Here is a 24,731-nt window from a genome sequence, read left to right on the forward strand (position 1 = left end):
CTTTGGAAGGTTTACGGAACATATGTTACCTTTGAAGGTTTACGGAACATATGTTACCTTTGAAGGTTTACGGAACAAATGTTACTTCGGAAGGTTTAAAGAACATATGTTACCTTGGAAGGTTTACGGAACAAATGTTACCTTGGAAGGTTCACGGAACAAATGTTACCTTGGAAGGTTTACGGATAATATGTTGTATTTCCGTAATGAGAGCTTGATTCAGCAGTAGAAAAACTCATAGAAATCGTTCGTGTTAAGTGTTAGAGAAAATGCGATGAGTTGATTGTGAAAATTTAGGTAATATAACATCTCATGGCTTACCCTACATTAAAGAGGACGGTATTTAAAGATTAAGACTCATCGAAAAAAAAATATAAGAAAAGAAACTTGCTGATTTAGGCTTTGAGAAAGGTGCTTGAGAAGTTGTTGGTGACGAATCAATTTTGTGAGAGGAAGGAAATATTTTTTATATAGAGAAGGCAGTTGGTAGAAAGTCTTGAGTACATATGGTGGAGAATACTTAGAGATGAAATGTGATTAACTGCGTTGTCAATGAAAGGAAGAATGGTTGATTATTATATGAAAAAGGGAAAGTCTGAGAATATTGGACACTATAAGCTTGTCAGCTTCCCGGGGGAAAATATGTATGTGTGTGTGTGTGTGTATATATATATATATATATATATATATATATATATATATATATATATATGTATATATATAGATATAGATATATATATATATATATATATGTGTGTGTATATATATATATATATATATATATATATATATATATATATATATATATATATATATATATTGTACACGATTACATGATCACACCAAATCTTTGAATATTTGTCATCGAAATACATTTTATGATATACATTTTATTTTTTCTGAAATTCTTATACTATGAACAAGGACAAACCAACAAGAATGAAACGATTAATAAATGTTTTAGTAAACCATCCGTAATCCAATTCGAAGAGTCGGCTGTCCCTTTGCGAAGAGTCGCATCCAGCCAGCCAACCTATCATCAGGAAGGAGGTATAGACCACGAGGACCATTATATACCTACAACACATCACCCAGGTTAATTATTTTCAGATGGATCTGGGGAACACCTTGTGGGGACGAGAGCTTTCATTTTTGGGAAGGTAAATTATAGCGTCCAAAGCAGGTAATAAGGGCGTTCACATTTACCTATCTGCCGTAACTTCCTGTAATAATTTGTTATTATTCGTACACTCTTTCCAGGCTGGTGTTTTTGGATTTGTCTACATGTGTTAGGCTACTGGTTTATATGTTGGGAGAGAAGTGATAGGTTGTTATTGCAAAGGTAATACGCTTCAAAGGGTAGTAATGCCCCTTTTGTTGTTTCTTTGTTTTTATATCGATAACAAACAATACAGTGTTCGTGTATGTTTTGCATGTGATTGGATTTGCGTAGACATGTAGTGGCATTCTCATATATATATATATATATATATATATATATATATATATATATATATATATATATATATATATGTATGTATGTATGTATGTATGTATGTATGTATGTATGTATGTATGTATGTATATATATATATATATATATATATATATATATATATATATATATATATATATATATATATATATATATATATATATATATATATATATATATATACATATATATAAAACCATATGCGACCAGATATATTCATAATTGAGTGTGCATTATGATACTTTTATAAGATCAGATATTTGTCTTGTTTCGCTAGTTTAAGGTTTATTTATTAAGCAAAAATGTACTTTAGTTTCTTAGAACAAAACCATGGAGGTCAGGTAATATTAATGAATCGATTCATTTATGAACAAAGTGAAAGGATCTCAAACCAATTACCAATTAGCAGCGACAAGTACATCGTAAACAAGTTTGCTCTACTGGGATACTGTGATGGTTTCTGTAATTGTACCTTTTTCCATCATCTACTTTCATCGTTATCCAAAAGGAATTAGGACAAGAAATCTGATAAAGGTCACCTTTTTTCATTAGGCCTGGCAAAGATTTTTAACAAAAGTAAATCTTTCCAATAAGGATGAGATGTTTTTTTTTTTCTTTGGGGGTGGGAGAGCAGTAGACAAACTGGCCTGTTTATGATCGTCTGTACGCTCTGAATGTGTTTTTTTTCCCCTGACATTTCTACACATTTTCTTTCAACTAAAAGCAATATTTGATATTTTTATAGTATAATAATAACTGTATCGATTCAAGTAGTGATATCAGAAGTGTGACCTTTACATATCTTCAAAGGTTGAAAACCCCGATCAGGGTTGGCGTGTGTGAGGCTGCTTAAGCCCCAGTGTTTGTGGTCCTGGCCTGAGGCCTGACAGCGTGATGAAGAGGAATTATAACAAGGCTTGGCCTACCCGCCCCGCCCACCAGCGCCGCCCTTTCTCGCCCATCTTGCCACCTTCGTGGACCTACCGCGCCCTCTTTCTGTTCATGGAATCACCCTTTCGACTTTCTTTCCCTTAGGCCTTGTGGGCATTTTCATGTTTGATTTTGACAAACTTCCAAAAATCTGATTTTGTCAGACTTCCTGTAATTATTTTATGCAATGTACGAATATTCCTCATTAACTCCCGTTTCAGTTTTGTCATCCGTAAGTTTTTACTTAAAATAATAATGTTGGCTGTAGGCGATTTAAAAATTAAAGTACCAAGCTAGTAAAAAAAAAAAATGCAGTTTTATTGCTATACATTGTGTCAATATACTTGCTTACTATATTTGTATGTTTGTTTTCGTTGATCAAGTTTGTTGTTATCATTAAAAAGAAAGAAAAAAATTCCTTACTGAATCAGTTAGGTATTTCCAGTGTCCCGCCGAACTTAAGGTTTAAAGATCCCCTTTTCTACCAACTAACCGTACCTCGGAACCTTACCTACCTGAGTGCGGCCTCCCTTGGACATGATTAATCATAGGCCATTAAGAAATCTACCACCTTGTTCATCTGCCGTCGCCACCTAACAATCTTCCAATAGATTACCTTCCTCCATTCGAGGTACATATGGCCATTATATGGAACCAAACGCTACTACTACTACGAATCAACGATTCTTTGTAGGTGAAACGGAGGGACCGAATTTGTGTCTCCTCTCTCGCCTGTCTACCTGGATTAAGCGTTAAAAAAAATGTGAAAAGGGAGACGATTTTATCGGGAGGATACTCAGTAGTTTTTTTTTATTTTTGGCACCGGGATTATGCATTTGAAAAAAAAAATGTATTGGGGAAGTCTGATAATTTAGAGGATTAACTTCAAGCTCTGTTTATATTAAAAAGAAATTAACAGCTTGGATGGTTGATATAAGAATTTTTTTTTAATTTTTTTTTTAAATGTGTCTACTGAACATTTTCTGTTTTATTGGGCAAAAGTTATATTTTCTTAATTCTCTAGTGATCTCTTTGTGGTTTTTTTTTTCTTTTTTTTTTTTGTGGTATAGAATGACGTGTCAACTAGTGGACTTCATTGACAAGAGGGAATGTAAGCCTGTTCGATAATGTCCCAATGGATCTCTGTCAGGTCTTGTTATCTGATATTGCGGATCAGTTTCCGTTACTTGAAACGAGGAAGTTGATAAGCGCTCCAGTGACTTTTCAATTGATATCAGGAAGCTATTGACGGAAACGTGAAGAGAGATTATGTGAGGATGGGAGAAATACGAGGATTGTGTAGGAACAAGAGATAAAAAAAGGTCTTTTTACTTTGGATATCCTTGAAGCTCTATGTAAAGAGAAAAGAATAAAAGTGGATTGGATGATATAGTAAGAGTGTATATTCCTTAAACTTATTGTATATAGTGATATACAATAGGTTTAAGGGATATGCACATGGAAATGGAAAGATATGTTTATGTAAAAAGAAATGGAAATTTTAGAAGAAAATAATTATGCGAGAGATTTATTTCAAAATATGAAACGATATCTGTTCTGTGCTCCCTTTGTGAAAGGTAGTTATATTATACAAAGTAATCCAGTTTTCATATTTCTAGTATAATAAATCCTTGAGCTGGAGATAAAGACTGCAATGTTAGGATGTTTTAAGTGTATATTTTTAACGAGTCGAAAGAATATTTTTTTTTATTTATTTATTTTTTTATTTATTTCCATTATATAAAGTCCGCAACTTCATGCTCTAGCTTAACAGGACAGTTGTTTGAATTAGTAATTTAATCCGTTGTGATTAAGAGAAATTTGGGTTTTGTTTCATGTATTATTACTTACCAGATTATTTCGTTTTACTTCTCAGATACTTGGTCAAACATTGCCAGGCGGAACTACGTCATCCATAAGGTCAGTAAAATTGCTGATAACAATTTTCTCCTTTTTGATATATTTTTTTTTTCCAAATGAATGCAAATGTTATCTGACTGTTTGTGTTTATTATTGTGCAGTTATTGTTGATTTTACATGTGGATGTTTATCGCTACAGGAATTTCCTGGTTTGCAATGAAGGATTCAACTTCGCTTCATTTAGAAACGGTCTTTTTTTAGTGTAAACGTATCTGGAGTTTCATGTTTACGACCTCTTTTGTAGTTCATCATCAGATTTTAAAAAATCTTGCAATAATCTGGGATATATCAAAATTGTACTTATTATGTTTATCTTTGCACCTTTCACTTGAGGTAGTTGCTGTTGTGATGGGTAATGATCAGAGATGACAGATGTCGGAGGAGGAGTTGTCTAATTGTTTTCGCGTCCTTTTCGTCAGTAATATATTTCTAATGACTGGAAACTGGTTGGCCTAGCCAAATGACGTTATGTAAGCTTGTAGGATTCATTACCGTGTTCCGTAGTACTTACGAACAAAATGTTAAAACATGTGTATTGTAAGGTTGTCGTGTTGAAAGCACTTTCAGAGTATTGCAACTTGAGAAGTATTATCTAACCTCTCCTTGGATTTGTCGTATCGATTAGTATATATTTTTTTTCATCTGTAGAATATATTGTTTTCGAAGTACCTTTAGATGGTCGGTATTGAAAAATCTCTGGTTGAAAGATGACATTCAAGATATTGTAAACAATTCGGTCTTGAAAAAATATTATTGCGATGATTTGCATCTGAGAATACACGTCCATATAATCATGTCATTAAAGAGAGACCTTTGCAGGTACAGCAAATATCAATGTACTAGACATGTGCATGTTACAGGATTGAGAAAATTATTATAATGCAGATTGTCATATTCCCATATTCTATTTATGTAATATACCATTATTAGTTTATTCTCAAACGTATTCAATAGTTTCTAATAACATATAAGAGAAGAGCGGACGGAAAAAAGTTTATGGTGATTATGACCCAAATTCTAGATTGAAAAGTTACGACTTCCTCCATGCTTGCTGTGCCTATGACAAAGAAATGGGATTAGAGATGTCAATACTTTAGGTTTGATCCCCTTTATTCATGAATGAGTCATCTATTTCAGATTTGAAACATTTGATTTATGTAGATTGATGTAGTGTTTTGGATTTGAGATTTTATTGGAACACATGGAAATTAAAACAAAAAAATAATTGATAAAGTTTTAAGTAGCTGCGATACACTTAGGAATGTAAGTCGTCGGTTGCTTTGTTTACAAAATTACCTTGCACCCTAATTCCGTGAATTGATTTTGAAAAACTAATTATGAATTGATTTTGAAAAGGTATTTATTTAATTTGAGAGCTGTTGCCTTTGAGCAAGGAATTTAGATGGTTTTTGATAAACATGTTTTATTGACATAGGTTTTGTGCTACTGATAGTCGTATTTGTTCAGCCACTTGAGAGGCGCCTTTAATAATGGTACGGTGCCTGGAGGATGTCGAGTAAGGAGCGTAAATTTTGTGTTTTATCCTCTGCTTTTAGAATCTTTATTATTGCCAACATTTTAAAAGTTTTGAGCTTTTGTCTGTCGTTATTGTCCCCATAGGGAAGTATGCAGTGTTTGTAAAATCAATTACCTTGCAATAGTCATGATAAGAGAGACATAATCACAGGTGCTTCAATGAGCCTTATAGCAAGACTGTGTAGATATAGTTAATAAAACTCAATAACTGCGAGATTATAAAAAAGAAAAAATTATAGTATTTGCTGACTTGACTAATCGTAATCCTACTGCGGCCTCAATTGCTTCTGTTGTAGTAGGCTAAGCAATCAGCATGCGTGTACGTTAGGTTTTTTGACCTCTGGGTGTTGTGACACCCCCACTTTAAGGCAAGACTAAATCACTCCCTCATTTTGCACTTGAACCTTCGTTCGCCGGCCGGAGGAAAGCGTCCGTCACGCCCCCACTTGAACAACAATTTAGTCGCCGCAAATGGTTCTCCGGACACCCACTAACAAGGCCTCCGTGTCGCTCGTCTCGTCTGTGGCTTCTGTCGGTTCCTGTGGTACCTGGAGAGCTGTAAGGGACCTCCTTATTGGCGGCCAGAGTGTGTGTGCTGCTACCTGTCACACCTTTCTCGCTCTTAGGAAAATGACTGGTGGGTTGTGTAATGTGTATCTATGGGGTAAGAGGCCAGGCTACTTTCTTGGTTTGGTGTTGGTATTTTGACTGGTGTGTCTTGAGGTGAGATGCCATAATAAGACATATATTATAGGTAGATTGCTCAGATATAGTAAATTTGCAACGTGAGCCCTTTTAAGGTTTCATTTCTGCCCTTCCCATTTTTTACCATGATATGAGATGATTGGGTTGGAGTACTGGATACCATTATTTTTATTTTATACATATTCATTAGTATATCATTTCTAATCTATGCGATTCGTGTTCACGATGTGTTTTGTGTACAAATACAAAGCTTCCTTTCTGGTTTTTTGCTTCTTATGTGTTATTTATATTAGTGAACACATAAATAATAGTAATTATAATAAATTTCTTGAGCTGGAAAGTGGAGTGTTAGTGCGAAAAATTTATATATAAAAAAAGAATCCAGATCTCAGGCCAGTAGCCTATTGCTTATTCAAAAAGAAAGTCACTATCCTTTATTTTAGGTGAAATTCTTTCGATGTCATTTTTATCTCATGTACTCGAGAACTGTCAGCAGCTGGTCCTTTTCATATCCAGAGCTAATCTTAACGTTAATTTGAGATGACGGAAGGAGGGAGTCATTAGCGTTAATTGAATAATGATAGATTATTTAGTGACGTTGTCTTTGATCTCCTTGCGGCCCGAGTCTCTCTCTCTCTCTCTCTCTCTCTCTCTCTCTCTCTCTCTCTCTCTCTCTCTCTCTCTCTGTTTTTTTTTGTGTGAAGTTGATGCCTTTAGCAAATTCTTTCCTCTAATGACTTAACGATCAATGAGGACCAATATAACTTTTTTTTAACCTCTTTCCCAAGATAGATGTAACGCTCCTTTTCTCGGAGAGGGAGAGCTTTTATGGATGTTTGTATTTGTGGGGAAATGGTCAATGGTCTCTCTATGGCGATGCTTAAAACGTTAAGAATGTAATTTTATATTTTCTATTTTATTGATTTAATTTTTTGAATTTTAATTTGAATGAAACAATATCCAATAGATTTAGTAGATTTAAGAACAAAGCCCTTAGAAGAATATTGGTAGTTAAATGGCAGGACAGGATTAGAAATGAGACGATAAGAGAGATTACTCTAGTGTCATATGTGGACGAGATCGTGATGAGGGGTAGATGGAGATGGTTTGGGCACGCTTTTCGCACTCCCCAAGAGAGATTAGTTCACCAAACGTTGAGCTGGGCTTCACAAGGGACTAGAAGAATTGGAAGACCCAGGCCTACATGGCGAAGCGCGAAGTAGGAGATGATGAATGGAGAAGTATTGAATTAAAAGCCCAAGATAGAGACGACTGGCGAAATCTAACCGAGACCCTTTGCGTCAATAGGCGTAGGAGATGATGATGATGATGATGAAGATAATGATGGTATTTGAAAACTAAACTCATTAAAATATGACATCGTTATAGTACATGTGCCTAGTGAAGTAAATAATTTTTATCTTGGTATTCATCGGGTACTTTTGGGATATTTTTGTTCAGTCACCGTTCTTCCACGCTGGCACATTAACTATCGAAGCTATCAAGGGTGGCCGACAGGCACATTTTCTCCTCAAATAAAAATCTTGTATATTTTATGATAATCCAAGACGCCTTATCCATGAGCTAACTTTTTGATTGACGTTGCGTGACCTCGGTCGACTCTTCGCCAACAGCCTCCAGTTGGCCCCTTTAGAGAACTGAATTTCTTGGCAGTCCTTTGGGATTGACCTTTTGTAATATTTTCTTTTATATCACTCTGGCCATTTTGATGCGAACCCTTTTTAAAATGTTTGAATGTCCAATTTCTCTAGGCATTCGTTGTTGTTTTTTGTGTTTGTTTTATACCACAGTAAATGAAGCAGGTTTGAAGTTCTCATTATAACTAATACTGCCCTTTTCATATCAATATATTTTATAAATTAGTAAAAGTTTCTGTTGGACGAAATTAATTTATATTTCGTTTAATAGTATCTTATAATTGAACTTTGAGAAATTGTAATTGGTAATCCGTCTTTTGTCAAAGTACTACAGTTCTATGATGTTTTTTTTTTCGTTCCTTTTGTTTACGAACATATACAAGTTTCTCCATTAACAAGGTTTTTTATTAGTCTTATTTTTTTTATAAGGCAAGACTTTTTCTATAACCCTTTCACCCCATTCCCAGTCCTTATTACTCACATAATCTTCCACCCCACGACAGCAGATACCAAGGTCATTCTCTCTCTCTCTCTCTCTCTCTCTCTCTCTCTCTCTCTCTCTCTCTCTCTCTCTTTGTGTGTGTGTGTGTGTGTGTAGGAATCGCCAACCGCGTTTAATATCTTTTGGTGAATCTGTCTGTTCTGGTCCATTTAACTCCGCGGTATCGTCGCCCCGAATGTTTAGAAATTAATATCTGGTGCCCCATTAAGATCTTCCCCAAGACAAATAATTTCCTGCAGACAACAAAGAACGGAAGGATGTGTGGCAACCCCGGCATAAATTTCCTGGGCCTTTCTCGCTTTTTAGGTTAATTCATTCCAGACTGTTTTTTTCCCCTTAGGTATGGCAGCGAGCACCATTGGTTTGATTATATATATTACGTACGGGGATTCCATGGTTGATTTCAATGGATTTTTTATTCGTTTCCGTTTATTTTTTGCTTATTCTCGTGCACATTAAATCATATTTAGGGTGTTTATATATATATATATATATATATATATATATATATATATATATATATATATATATAATTATATATGTATGTATGTATGTATATATATATATATATATATATATATATATATATATTATGTATATATATTTATATACATATATTTATCTATCTATCTATCTATCTATATATATATATGTATATATATATATATATTATTTATATATATTTATATACATATATTTATCTATCTATAAATATATATATATATATATATATATATATATATATATATATATTCATATATATATATATATTAATATATATTTATATGCATATATTTATCTATATATAAATATATATATGTATATATGCATATATATACAGTTTATATACTATATATATATATATATATATATATATATATATATATATATATATATATATATATTCATCTATATATATATTAATATATATTTATATGCATATATTTATCTATATATAAATATATATATGTATATATATGCATATATATATATACAGTTTATATACTGTATATATATAAACTGTATATATATATATATATATAGAGAGAGAGAGAGAGAGAGAGAGAGGAGAGAGAGAGAGAGAGAGAGTCTTCTGGTGGGAAAGACATAGATAGACTTAAGTCATCGGAGATAGACAAATTCGACACGCTATATTAAATCGTCGCTCTCTGACCGGCTGGAGACTGCCTGCTAGTTTCCTCTGGTTAACTAGCAGTTTCCGGTAGTTTGTATAAGGCGGTGTGCCTTTGATCAGCATTAATGCCATCCTTCCATCCTTATTTGCTACGGTACATCAACCCCCGATAGGTGAGTAATTTCTCTCCCTCTGTCTCTCAATCGTTTTCCTGGGGACTTTATTAGCATGTTTATGTATGATTTGCTACTTTGGTAAGAAATCTAAAGTCTGAATTTTTATTGAAATTAAACGTCCCAGGGAACGTCAAGTCTTCGTAAACAGACTCTCTCTCTCTCTCTCTCTCTCTCTCTCTCTCTCTCTCTCTCTCTCTCTCTCTATGCTTGTGTATTGGAATCAGTAAGCCCTAGTGATTTTTATATTGGTTCAAAGATGCATTCCAAATATCGCATCTCTCTCTCTCTCTCTCCTCTCTCTCTCTCTCGCTCTCTCTCTCTCTCTCTCTGTGTGCGTGTGTGTGTGTGTGTGTGTACTTTTGTATTGGAATCAGTAAGCCTTAGCAATTTTCATATAGGTTCAAAGATGCATTCCTATTCTCTCTCTCTCTCTCTCTCTCTCTCTCTCTCTCTCTCTCTCTCTCTCTCTCTCTCTGTATATGTGTGTGTATGTGTGTACTTTTGTATTGGAATCGGTAAACCTTAGCTATTTTTGTATAGGTTCAAAGATGCATTCCAAGTATCGCCTCATTAAAATCAGGTTTGCTCTTTTTTATTTTTTTTTCCTTTTTTTTTTTTTTGCAGCCGGTCGATTTGCAAATTAAATGTTTGTAGGCACGATGCAGTGGACTGTGATCTGATGCAGTATTCCAAAGTTTTGTTGGCTAAAGTTACCCTCGGCAATTTTTTTATATTCTATATATTTGTATGTTAATGCATTTATTTATTACTGCATTTTTTTCTTGAAATTTACTTGTTCCCAGTTTGATTATGCTGCTATTGCAGCTTGCTTCGAAGGTGTATGGCCACTCATAAAGAATATTTGCACATTTTAAGTAATGGTTATTATAACAATAGTAAAGTTAAGCGTAAAGTTCATTCATCTAGGTTCAAGTTCCATGTTCCCTCTACGTTTGGCAACAATACATTATATCGCCCTCCGCCTCCTCACGCCATCAGAACTATTCAGCTTTTTTTTTTCTACTTTTTTCTCACCGACTAGTGAACACCAAGACAGTGTGGGTGGTCTCTCTCTCTCTCTCTCTCTCTCTCTCTCTCTCTCTCTCTCTCTCTCTCTCTCTCTCTCTCTCTCTCTCTCTCTCATGTTTTTCTGTTATATCTTTTTTTTTATCCTAGTATCCATCAACACCAGCCCCATTTAAAGACAATAATTGAAGGTTTTCATCCTGAAAATCAAAATTTTTGCTCTCTCTCTCTCTCTCTCTCTCTCTCTCCTCCTCCTCTCTCTCCTCTCTCTCTCTCTCTCTCTCTCTCTCAGTTATGTCGTCTTTTTTTAACCTAGTAGCCCTCAACACCAGTGTCATTTAAAGACAATTATTGAAGGTTTTCATCTTAAAACTCGAAATTTTTACTCTCTCTCTCTCTCTCTCTCCTCTCTCTCTCTCTCTCTCTCTCTCTCTCTCAGTTATGTCGTCTTTTTTTAACCTAGTAGCCCTCAACACCAGTGTCATTTAAAGACAATTATTGAAGGTTTTCATCTTAAAACTCGAAATTTTTACTCTCTCTCTCTCTCTCTCTCTCCTCTCTCTCTCTCTCTCTCTCTCTCTCTCTCTCTCTCTCTCTCTCTCTCTCTCTCTCTCTCTAACACAAGTACATTTATTGTTTGCGAAGAATCTAAACATGCGTCTGGGGTCAGCGATTGCATTACCTGATCCTCCGCCACTCACTCATCCTCTCTCAAGCATCTCTTCTGTCCATCCATTCCCCAACCCCAATAATACCACCACCTCCCCCTTCCCCCATCCTCCCACTACTTCCCCTTAGTTTCCAAGGTGTGTGTTACCCTTCCCCAAGATCCCCAGCTATGTGTTTCTACCCCCGAACCCCTTAGCATCGTAAACAATTCACCAATGAGTCAAAAGTCTTCATAGTCATATCATCAGAACTCATCATCGTCGTCTTAAAACTCGCTCGTCGTGCCTTAGAGAAAATGGCTGCTACTGGAGGAGGGAGACGCCCTCAGGCTAAATTGGTTTTTGACGTCGTTCCTGTTTGGTGTGGATTGCTTCTTTCCCCCATGTCGGGTTTTCTGCTAGTTCCCTGATATTATTAAGGATCGTCTTTCATTTCATAGGTGAAAAATATGAATAGTTAATGTTTTGGTTCAGTTGGAGAGGTATCTCAGGTGTAAATTTGTCTCTTGAGCGGCTGTTTAATGTATTCCACGATTATGCCCCATAAAATATCACTTTCCAACCACTTACGCGGAGGCTCATCTCGCCTTTTTTTTTTTTTTTTTTTTTTTTTTTTTCCGGAGAGGCACCTCGACCTTTATTTCTGCTGATGGTTATGATTATGTTCATTGCATGTTACGGTGATTTAATTTCTTCAACTTTGTTATTAGTTTTTCTCATGTATTCTATGACAGCGTGATTAGTTTTATCATCAGAGGGATTCTAGTGAGGTGGTATGATGGAAGTTGTATTGCAAATTTTTGTATTTTATTTGGTTTAGATTCTCTCTCTCTCTCTCTCCTCTCTCTCTCTCTCTCTCTCTCTCTCTCTCTCTCTCTCTCTCTCTCTCAAGCTTTCTCCACCACATCTCTTCCATGCTTTAAAGATTGAGTACGCTCCTTCCATAATGGGAAAGAATAATTTTCGTGGAGTCGTGAGCATTAACTCCCCAACCTCTTAGTAATGCTACACCGCATGGAACAAAACTCATTTGTCCTACACCTGGTTACCCTCATTTCTCTTTTGAAAAACATAGTGATTGTAACGATAGATTAAATAATGTTAATAAGGCAATCAGTTCGCGTTCCTACCTTGTTTTGTTTCAAATTCAATGAATTTTGACGCTATCTAATTTACTAGAGTATTTGCTTTGAATTTTTCGCAGGCAAGGGACGCGAGCCATGACTATTAGCGCTACTGCATAATTCCATTTATGCCCAGCTATGAAAAGAGATTTTTTTTTTTTTTTTTTTTTTTTTTTTTTTTTTTTTTTTTTAGAGCAAAGCTTGAAGCGCTCGGCATGGGTTCCAGAATGTAACAATTAGATTTGTGCTTTTGCTTTGTGCTTCTCATGCGTAAAACTTCACGTGAAGCGTTCCCAGAACCTCCGACGCCTGTTATTGAATTCTCAATGCAATTGAATAGACACGTACATGATATTCAAAATTCTTAGACACGGGGAAGTTCATTACACAAAATGTAAATCTAGAGGTGGGTATACTGTCTTTCAATTTTTTCTAGATTAATTTTCATGTTTTGGTCTTTCTTGTAACAGGGTAATTCTTGACCCTCGCCCTGAATATTTGGGTCATCGGTGCTGCTTTTCAATTCTGAATATTTATCTTCGATATCAGTATATTTAGCTTCAATTGTTATGAAATCCTAATCTTGAAAAAAAAAAATATTTCTTGTGATTTTGACAAGAATTTCATCCGAATTATTCTTGTAGCGTTTGTTCATGATATCTTTGGTGTAAGTTTCATCACTAATATCAGATAAAAACTGCCTTAACCAGCATCACACGTTTTCCTGCGTTAGAATCCTCTCCCCTGTGTTTTGCTAATTTAAATGATAATACTTAATCTTGTGTAAGAATAAAGTGCATTCATGTTATCTAAATTTAATTGTAAATTTACCTCTTTCGCCAAATGTTTTTATGTTCATGATAAACTCAGTCTGTTTGTTGTAGTCAACACGCGCTTACATTTATGGTAAACCTTCAAAGTTTTGCATTCGCTAATGCATATGCTAATGTGTAAGCGTTGGACAATTCGTTATCCGCTAGCTTGCTGCTTTACTAAGTTCTTTCCTTTAGCTGCTCTTTAGTTTTTCTCTTTTTTAATGTTAACCCTTTGTCACATGTTTGTGTATACACCAAATTATCATGAGATGTTTGACTTATTAAATTTAATTCAAATTTAAAGGTCATTTTTGAAGAAAGAGGAACGTTTTTAAGGTTTTGAGATAGGCCTACAGCAAATTTGAGGGTGTTGTAAATTGGGAAATTACGTTTACGCCTTTATAATAATAATAATAATAATAATAATAATAATAATGATAACAATAATCTTTATTTCAGCAAAAGCCATATACAGAGTTACAATAAGGGTAAAGTGGTCTTACACTTTTGACATCGGTTAAAAAAAGATGAGATATGCAATAATATCAGTGATATATTATAAACATCAATTAGCAGGTTGACACAGAGTTCATATATTCATTTTGATAGTCTATGAGTTGTAGGGTCTTTCAAAATCCTAGTAAATTCCAGGTCAAAATTTATCAATTTTTCATCATTCTGGATAAATAGTACAATTCTTGCCTTTTCCTTCTATGGCTGGAGAAGGAAAATTATCTCCATAAAATTTCTCAGTAAGAATTTTAAGTTATTTTCCCGTTATTAGTTCATCATTATTGTGGAATTCCTTTCCTTATATTCGGGTTTCCTTTTGAATAAACTTGGCCAATTTCCTTTATGTTATAACGTATCATTAAGAGATTCTAGCAATATGATTTTTTTTTTTTTTGGTCTCCGTCAATTTCTTCTCGGTGGAGTTGCGCAATTATTTGGACGCAAAGCTTAGTCATTCCCCTTGTTATTTTGCTGAGATCCTAGACTCAAGGCTACATTCTAGAACTACCGTTGTTCAGATGTTTTCCAGACATCTTGCTCTGTGATGCTTTTATGTCTGTAAACGAATATATACACGTGCTTGTCTTTCACGCAAATCGTCTTTTGTTTATGCCTACTCTTAATCACGTTTTCCTGTGATTTTTACGCATATATATATATATATATATATATATATATATATATATATATATATATATATATATATATATGTATATAAACAGTGTATATATATGTGTGTGTGTATTTAAATTTATGCGTATACATTATATATATATATATATATATATATATATATATATATATATATATATATATATATATATATAGTGTTTATGCATATGTATTTAAATATATGCGGATACATTATACATATATATATATATATATATATATATATATATATATATATATATATATATATATGTATGTATGTATGTATATATATAGTGTATATGTATGTGTATGTATTTAAATATATGCGGATACATATATATATATATATATATATATATATATATATATATATATTATGTATATATAAATGTATATATTGTGTGTGTTTGTGTGGCCTTGCAAATGATATTTTGAATTCTAAATGCTTATTCGTTGCGTGTGATTTGTTTTTATCTTATTATTTTCTATAACCTCTGCATCGCTGCGTTTGTCTTTGTCTCATTGTTTTCTGGGTTGCTGTTATTGTCTGACCTTCAATTTTTAGATATGCTTCCGTAAAATGTGATCACATGTTGCATTTCCTTTTGACGTTTGGTGATTACACGGCAGGTTCTCGCTTCAACGAGGGGGGATGACCGATGTCAGTTTGTAATGTAAGACAGCAAAGACTAAAAAAAACTAGGACCTGAGGTATTTTAATACCACCCTTCTCTCTCTCTCTCTCTCTCTCTCTCTCTCTCTCTCTCTCTCTCTCTCTCTCTCTCTCTCTCTCATATGGAGAGCAACCTTGATCTTGCTTCGTGCAACGGATTGGTCTCGGTCATGATTCTGGACATTCAAGGGCTCAGGTGAACAGCCGCCAGATCTGCATAATTATGATAATTTTACCGATGCTCTTCCTGCACTTATTGAAACCCATTGCCTTCATGTAACGTCCATAATGCATAGTGATACGTTTGCGTAAATGTACACTGGTATTGTCCTTATTTTTCACTTTATTTTGGAATTTGATGCTTACTAATGATGTATTGTCTGCACATATAATACAGTGTGATTTTTTATTCTTACTGTCCGCATTTTTACCCTTTTTCCTGGAATTTAGCATGCCTACTAATATTTTTTTCTTTTTTTTTTTAGAATGCCTGCAATTTACCTTTAAAGTTATTTATATAATCGTTATCTATGATTCATCTTGATATTTTGCGCACAAGCTTATGTTTTTTAATCCATTTTGCATTTTCCTAATTTTTCCCTCTTTTCTTTGGAGTTTATACTAATAATTTTCATGTAACTTGTTTGATTTATCATTAGTATTTGTTTTGTTTTTTTTTTGTGATGAAACTCGTAATGCAAACTGGTAATTTTTTTTAAATATTCTTTTTTTTCTTTTTTCAAAGTTTAAATAAAATGTGACATTTTTTTTTTTATTTAATTTTCATCCCATTTGGGTAGGTTTTTAAGGGTGGTATGATTTGCTTATAAGTGTTACTTTAAAACTTTCATATTTTTCAGTCCTGTTACTTCAGATGATTTGCCCTCTGATATTTAGTTTCCTTTGCAAGTCCTTTTGATGTGCAGATGTACTATTCATGTAAAGATAGTAAATTTATTTTTTATGCTATTCTTATTTTTAAGAATTGCAAGACCGTGTTCAGATGTTTTAATTTATTACAATGTATTCTCTGCCCAGACTATTTCCGTCGTGTGTGTAACGGGAAAGTCAGCATATACGACATAGCTTGGGCACAGTATACATCACAAGATAATGCCCCCAAATTGACATTTATTTGACATAACTATATTTTAAGAGTTATTTATGTACCGCTAAACCGCCGTCGCCGGTCTGTCTCGCTTCTGTGGACGGTCTTGCTCACGTTTATGTATTGAGGTTTGCTTATGTATGAGTTCCTCTTGGCCGTGTCATCTTTGTCGGTGGACCTCGCTTTTGCAGGCAAGCAATATATGGGAGTTGGAATATCTTATTGGGATTCATTTGAGTCTTCGTTTGGTGTTAGTATGATGGTTGGGTTTAGGATGAGAGAGAGAGAGAGAGAGAGAGAGAGAGAGAGAGAGAGAGAGAGAGAGAGAGAAAGAGAGAGAGAGCGAGATTTGAAATAAGAGTAAAATCCAAGAGAGATTAAATAGAACTAGCAGAACTATCCAAATCAATGAATAAACTAAAAACCCAAGATATTTGTAAACACAGACCAAAAATGAGGAAACACTAAAGAGAGGAAGAAGAATCAAATTGATGAAAAGAAGACTTGGAACAGGGCGGCAACAGATGTTTGCTTTAAATGATGAAAATGGAAATATCCACAATAGAGGTGGAGTGATATTCAGCAATCCTAAAACTATATAAAGAGAGCGGTAAAGGTTCGATTGAGAAAGGAGTTAGACAGGGAGACCCCATCTCCCAAAAATTATTCACAGTATGTCTAGAAAAGGTTTTTAAGAATTTTAATTGGGAAGGTGTAGGAATTAATTTTAATGGGAATACCTTAAAAACTCAAGATTTCCGGGTGACGTATGTGTCTTTAGTGAATCATGGGAGGAATTACAGAAGATGATAGAAGATTTGAATAGAGAAAGCAGAAATGTAGGACTGAAAATGAGTAAAACTAAAATAATGTTCATTGGAAATGTAGAGAGACAACAAATAAGAGTTACAGACGAACCTCGAGAGATTGTTAATGAATATACGTTCCTAAAACAGACAGTAAGCATTTCCCCTGGAAATGAGACCCGAATTAAAGGAAGGATCAGCATGGGATGGAGAGCATTGTGGTAAACAAAATGAGATTATGAAAATTAAAATACCACTTTCTCTATAAAGAAAAGTATTTAATGAGAGGGTCCTACTAGTATTGAGCATCAGAATCTTGGGTCCTTACTAAAGCCTTATAATATAAGCTAGTTTCAACTCATAATGATGGGAATAACACTAAGAGAGGAAAGAGCAACGTGGATACGAGAGTAAACTAAAGTAGAAGGTATTCTAACAACTTGCAAGAAAAAGAAATGGGCATTGGCACGAAATATAATTAGAATGACAGACAATAGATGGACATTAAGAATAACAGAATGGGTCCTAGAGACCTTAAAAGAAGCAAGAGGAAGGAAGAAACGACGATGGATCGACGAACTAGGAAGTTTGCGTGAGTGAACTGGAAGAAAGTCCATAAACAGACACAAGAGGAAAGACATGTATGAGGCATTCGTTCTGCAGTGGACTGGTAACGGCTTATGATGATGATATTATATATATATATATATATATATATATATATATATATATATATATATATATATATATATATATATATATATATATATATATATATATATATATATATATTTCGGCTAAATCATAGTGAGAGAGATAATCTTTAAAAAATATATTGCCAGATCTGAGAGTGAGATAGCTAGATTTTAGCGATAGAATTTTTTTATTTGCTTGCACTCAGGTAAACCTGGAAGAGAGAGAAAAAGATAAAATATATATTTTCCTTCGTCGGCATTCCTTTGTGACTTCGGTGTCACCACCCTCGGGAGGACAATCAAGACGCCCTTTGTACACTTGAGCGTTTCATCATCAACTCCTTCACCGCCCGCGGAGTTCTGTGGGGAATTTCTGTTGGAGTGACATATAAAGTGTTGGTGGTCATTATTACAACAAAGTGATAAATTGTATCTCTTTGGGTCTTATGATGAGTTGTGATGATACGGGATTTCATTAAGGAGAATTGTAAAGATGATGAGGTTACTAATGGTAATATTAATTGTTTGGGTGGTATATTTGTGCGTTAAAGAAACTCTGGTAAAGTCATTGCATTTGATTATAGAATGTCATTGTCGATTTATTTTTGAAGGTTGCAAAGTAAAGGCTATGTCAGTTTTTTTTAGGTTTAAAAAAGTATTATATTAGATTTTATTTAAGTTTCAAAACAAGGTTCTGTCAGCTTATGTTTTTTAGGTTTCAAAAGAAGGGTTCTGTCAGCTTATTTTTTTTTAGGTTTCAAAAGAAGGTTTCTGTCAGTTTATTTTTCTAGGTTTCAAAAGAAGGGTTCTCTCCGTTTATTTTTTAGATTTCAGAAGAAGGGCTATGTCAATTTATTTTCTAGGTTTCAAAAGAAGGGTTCTCTCAGTTTTTTTTTTTTATCTGTTTATTTTTTAGGTTTCAAAAGAAGGGTTCTCTCAGTTTATATTTTTAGGTTTCAAAAGAAGGGTTCTCTCAGTTTATATTTTTAGGTTTCAAAAGAAGGGTTCTCCCAGTTTATTCTTTTTTAGGTTTCAAAAGAATGGTTCTCTCAGTTTATTTTTTAGGTTTCAAAAAAGGGTTCTCTCAGTTTATTTTTTTTTCTGTTTATTTTTTAGGTTTCAAAAAGAAGGGTTCTCTCAGTTTATATTTTCTTTCTGTTTATTTTTTAGGTTTCAGAAGAAGGGTTCTCTCAGTTTATTTTTTTTTCTGTTTATTTTTTAGGTTTCAAACGAAGGGTTCTCTCAGTTTATTTTTTTCTGTTTATTTTGTAGGTTTCAAAAGAAGGGTTCTCTCAGTTAATTTTTTTTATGCTTATTTTTTTAGGTTTCAAAAGAAGGGTTCTTAGTTTATATTTTTACGTTTTAGAAGAAAGGTTCTCTCAGTTTATTTTTTTTTCTGTTTATATTTTAGGTTTCAAAAGAAGGGTTCTCTTAGTTTATATTTTTACGTTTCAAAAGAAAGGTTCTCTCAGTTTATTTTTTTTCTGTTTATTTTTTAGGTTTCAAAAGAAGAGTTCTCTCAGTTTAATTTTTTTTTCAGTTTATTTTTTAGGTTTCAAATGAAAGGTTCTCTCAGTTTATATTTTTAGCTTTCAAAAGAAGGGTTCTCCCAGTTTATTTTTTTTTCAGGTTTCAAAAGAATGGTTCTCTCAGTTTATTTTTTAGGTTTCAAAAGAAGGGTTCTCCCAGTTTATTTTTTTTTTAGGTTTCAAAAGAAGGGTTCTCCTAGTTTATATTTTTTAGGTTTCAAAGAAATGATTCTCTCTGTTTGTTTTTTAGGTTTCAAAAGAAGGGTTCTCTCAGTTTATTTTTTTAGATTTCAAAAGGATTCTCAGTTTATTTTTTAGGTTTCAAAAGAAGGGTTCTGTCTGCCAGTTTATTATTTTTAGATTTCAAAAGAAGGTTTCTGTTAGTATTTATTTAGGTTTTAAAAGAAGGATTCTGTCACTATTTTTTTCAAGTCGCAAAAGAAGGGTTCTGTCAGTGTCTTTTTTTTTTAATCAAACGAAGAGTTGGTCAATTTATTTTTAATCCTTTGCATTTAAATTCACTTGAAGGTCTTATGCATTTCATACGGCTCTTGAAATAAACCTGTCACTTGAGGTATATGGTTATGCTGTACACGAATCCCTTTTTGAGTGGAGATACCTTAACGTGGTGAAAGGGTTTGCATATCGCCAGGATCAGCAAAGCTGTACTTATCAGAGCCGCCTATAATAGGTTGGTTTACTATGAGCGATCAGACAAAAGTCTCCCTCCATCACCAAACCGCAGTTAGTCGGCGTGGTGATGAAAAATTGTCAACCCCCAGACATGGATTATGACGTGTCTGAAGCCTTTGCTCTGCCGTGGATTAGAAACGGCTAAATTTGTTGTTGTTGTTGTTGTTGTTGTTGTTGTACATGAATACTTATAGCAATTTATTTGCTTATTAGATATTTACAAATAATTTTTCTTTTGTATGGAGGTCTATTTTGTTTCAAACAGATATATGTTTGTTATGATTATATTCTTAAGTATAGAATTACTTGATAATGAAATATCAAAGCACGCCAATGATTTTCCTGTTAGGTTATTCCTCCAGATCCAATTTTATGCTACAGTAAACAAAACCTCTATTTTATTTCAAGGGAAAATTACCGGCATGTCGTAAATAGCATTTTTTTTTTTTTAATTCTTTAAATTAAGTAGCCGATTGATCCCAGATATTCATTTTAGTATATGGTTAGGGTTATTTTCCTGGCGTAAAAATCTCACTTGAATTTTAAATATCTTTACTTAGGGCATTGTCTCGTCATTATGTCATTGTTATTACGCATTTCATTAAATGCAGTTTAATATGCTCCTACCTTTGCTGTAAGATGTGTTCTTTTGAAACACGTGCTTTAATAGTTAAAGCGTTTAGATACTATATTTTCTACCTTCAAATTATAATAAATGTTTTTCTGTATAATGCGATTTGTGGCGTTTGTAGCATAGAGACGATTTCCACTGTCAGCCACAGTGAAAGATGACTCTTAAAAGGCCGGAAAAGTCGAACGGTGAGGGATGTGAATTTCACACACACCCATCCACCCCCGCCTCCCAGATACCAATCCCCTGACCTTGCCCCCACCACCTTTACATGTAAAGTTCCTGTCTCCCCACCCCACCGTTTCCAAACCATATTTTAGAATTAATCCCGTCTGGGTTTTCCGGGCGTGTTGGGTTATGTTTCCATCGACTATGGTAATTGATACTCCAAATTTATGGATTGGGCCTTTTTTCGGGGCTATGATTTACATATTGCCACTGCTTAATGGAACTGATTGTCAATGGGTCCCCGCTGCGCTCTCCGCAATATGAATGGTATGCGATATATCTAACTATTCCTCTTACATCCCCAGCCCACCTCTAACCCCCACCTCCCACCCCACCCTTTTTTCCCCCAAAAATAGAGTAAACGGAACTGTCGCTAAAATTCCGGCGGGCTCTGCTCTGCCGCTAGACGCGGACTTGTACCGAAATGTGTGGAATTGTGAAGTTTGTTTATTGCTGCAGTTTATGTCTTAACGTTCTCCTGCACTTATTTATATGTCGGTGGTTTTCTCTGCAAATGTGTTTCGTGCCCTAGCCAAATGTGTTCCATTAGTAGGTCTCGTCTGCATGCAGTTTATTTTAGTTTTCGGACTTATATGGATTTTTATTTCTTTTAATGTATTCTATATATATGTAAACTAAGCTAAAACTTGCTTGAATTAGATTTGCATGGATGCATTTTTCCTCTGGAAGTGAATTATCAATTTGTATTTCTTAAAAATTTTCTGACCTTAGAAATAATATTTGATAGGAATTATTTTTGGAAATGTAATTAACTCATTTGTTTCAATACAATGAAGTTTAATTTGTAAAAAAGTTGGAGGATAGTCAGTCATAACTATCCCTTGAAATAGTAGGTAAGCTACTTTACTCCCTAATTGATAACTATTAAGGGATTAGAATCATTAGATAATAAATTATTTCTTTACATGATAATTGAGGCCATTGCAGTTGATCAAGTTTGAGCATGGTATATGAATTGATTTATTCTGACATGGCATTTCCTGACCGATTTCGAAGGAAGCTGTGGTTCGTATGATGACTTCTTGCTGTCCATATGGAAGGATTTACGAGGTCTTCATTTATTTCAAGTTAGTTATCGAATAAGATATATTTGACTTGCTTGATTACAGGATTTTTGCAACGAAAACAAAATATGTATGATGCTTATGTTTTTCTTTTAATGTGCTCGTATTATGGTTAAGAAAATGAAAATCAACAGAAATTAAAGACCGTCACAAAATTGTCATCCATATTATACCCAAGATCTACTTCTCTTTAGACTTTTGAGTATCCCATTAAAAGGTGCAAAGTTACGAAGCCTGCATCCAACATCCCGGATCCATGCTTGCAGCAACTACGTCTCCACACAGCCATAAATCGTAGCCTGCTTTAAGTCTTACTTCACCGAAGCAGACGCGTTGGGAGTGGGCGGCACCAAATTGGCCTTCCTGCGTTAAGTTGTCGAATCCTGACCTTTTTCCTCTGCTCTTTCGGTTGAGATGTCTTTCAGGAGGCTTTACGCTCCAGCACCTACGCGAGCAAGACCTCCGCGATGGCAGATGAGCCACGTTCAAGTCCACCTGATGGTTGGTGAGACTTTAAGTGCCAGTAATTGCAGGACAAGAATGGGTTGAGAGAGAGAGAGAGAGAGAGAGAGAGAGAGAGAGAGAGAGAGAGAGAGAGAGAGAGAGAGAGAGAGAGAGAGAGAGAACGTTAGTCTGCTTCTATTGCTTTGCATTTCATACGTATAGTTGATGGAAATGTTCCCTTGACTGCTGATACAGAATGATTGAATATGACCCATTTTCCTCCTTTTTTTTTCTGGTTGGCTATTTAGGTTTTTTGTTTTCATTCGAAATCGTGCTCAGGTTTTTTTTTATCTTTACAGTGTTCATAACATTTACTTACACAGGTTTTGAGAGATTTTTATGTCGAAAGCCACTCAAGTTTATATATATATATATATATATATATATATATATATATATATATATATATATATATATATATATGTATATACTGTATATATGTATATATATATATATGTATATATACATGTATATATATGTATATATATGTTTATATATATATATATATATATATATATATATATATATATATATATATATATATATATATATATATATATATAATTAAAGAATTTCCCATATCAGATGTCGGCTCCAGAAAAATCGACACAGTTTCTTCCATATTTATCTTTTATCTGTTGGATTATTTAAAAAAAAACGTACAGTAAAACCTACAAAATCTTAGATTCTTCATAAACTGTCACAAAAATCTCATCAGCAATGCGATGAACAATTTCCCACACAACACTCTTCAACCCCATCTTGCACGATTTGTTGTGCTTCCTAGATATCATGTCCAACACGTATTTCACTCATCTATCCAACCCTTTCTATGCCTCCTCTCCTACTTGCAAGCATTACTGAATTATATACTCTTACACTAACGTACTTTTATCTGATCTTTCAATATGATCGACCTTTTTACCACTTAAACGTATCTCCACATTTCTCACCCTATTAATACTTCTTACACCACATGTTAACAGCTTCAGCCATTTTTCTTTTACTTACACTCAACATCCAAACTTCCTTCCTTAAAAGAGAGATATCTTAACAATTCCTTTATAGACACCCGCATTGCCTTGCACAGACAATTCAATTCTATTATCAATCTTTTTACACATATCGTGTTACTTTTCCTATTTCATATATTTTTTTCACTCATTTCTCCCATTTTAACATCTATTATTTTTACTCCCATGTATTTACAGGAATCTACTCTTTACATTTTCCCTCCACCCATATTAACATTCATTACATGTCATTTTTTCCATATACCTTCATCACCTTAATCACACTCACATTTACTCTTTAACTTTTTCTTCTTTCAAACACTTTCAGACCTGCTTCTGCAGTTTCTCTGACCCGTCCAGAATCAGCACAGTATCATCAGAAAACATTAACCAATCCAAAATCCCATCCATAACTCATTTTCATAGCCCACAACATCACACCAACATATACTACTACTACTGTGGTATCTCAAAATACTCCATTCATAAATATGTTTAATGGACATGGATACAACATAGCATTGTTTCTGGCCTAGTATCACGCCAAACCAGTCTCTTTCCTACTTAGATCTTCAGCACGTTTCATTTCTCTCATTAAAACTTGATAAATCTTAGCTTTTCAATTATACAATACATTATCAATGACCTTCTTATTGCTTCTATAAAATCTTGTCTCAGGTCTTTTTTTTTTACCCATGAATGCCACTTAAACCCTTTTCGCTTTCAAATTTTACGCACAAGCGTGTTGTAACAGACATTTGATCCCTGTCTAAATCTACAGTGTTTGCTCCTATCAGTTCTTTCACCTGTCTTTTTCAATCAGAATCCTACCATACATATTCTTTGGTGTACCAAGTAACATTATTTTCCTCTCGCCCGTTCTTTTGTGATCTTTCTCTCCTCTAGGCA

The 24,731-nt window shown here is 34.0% G+C and overlaps 1 long non-coding RNA gene across 1 annotated transcript in view; it reads left to right on the top strand.

Moving 5' to 3' along the window:
• LOC137627405 (uncharacterized) overlaps positions 1-24,731 on the top strand; it is a 907,682-nt gene that overhangs the window by 723,316 nt on the left and 159,635 nt on the right. The window contains exon 4 of the long non-coding RNA XR_011041153.1: positions 4,302-4,345. This is a non-coding gene — a long non-coding RNA (uncharacterized lncRNA). The remainder of the gene's footprint in view (positions 1-4,301; positions 4,346-24,731) is intronic.

Source organism: Palaemon carinicauda, chromosome 35 (assembly GCF_036898095.1).
Source record: "Palaemon carinicauda isolate YSFRI2023 chromosome 35, ASM3689809v2, whole genome shotgun sequence".
Lineage (NCBI taxonomy): Eukaryota > Metazoa > Arthropoda > Malacostraca > Decapoda > Palaemonidae > Palaemon > Palaemon carinicauda.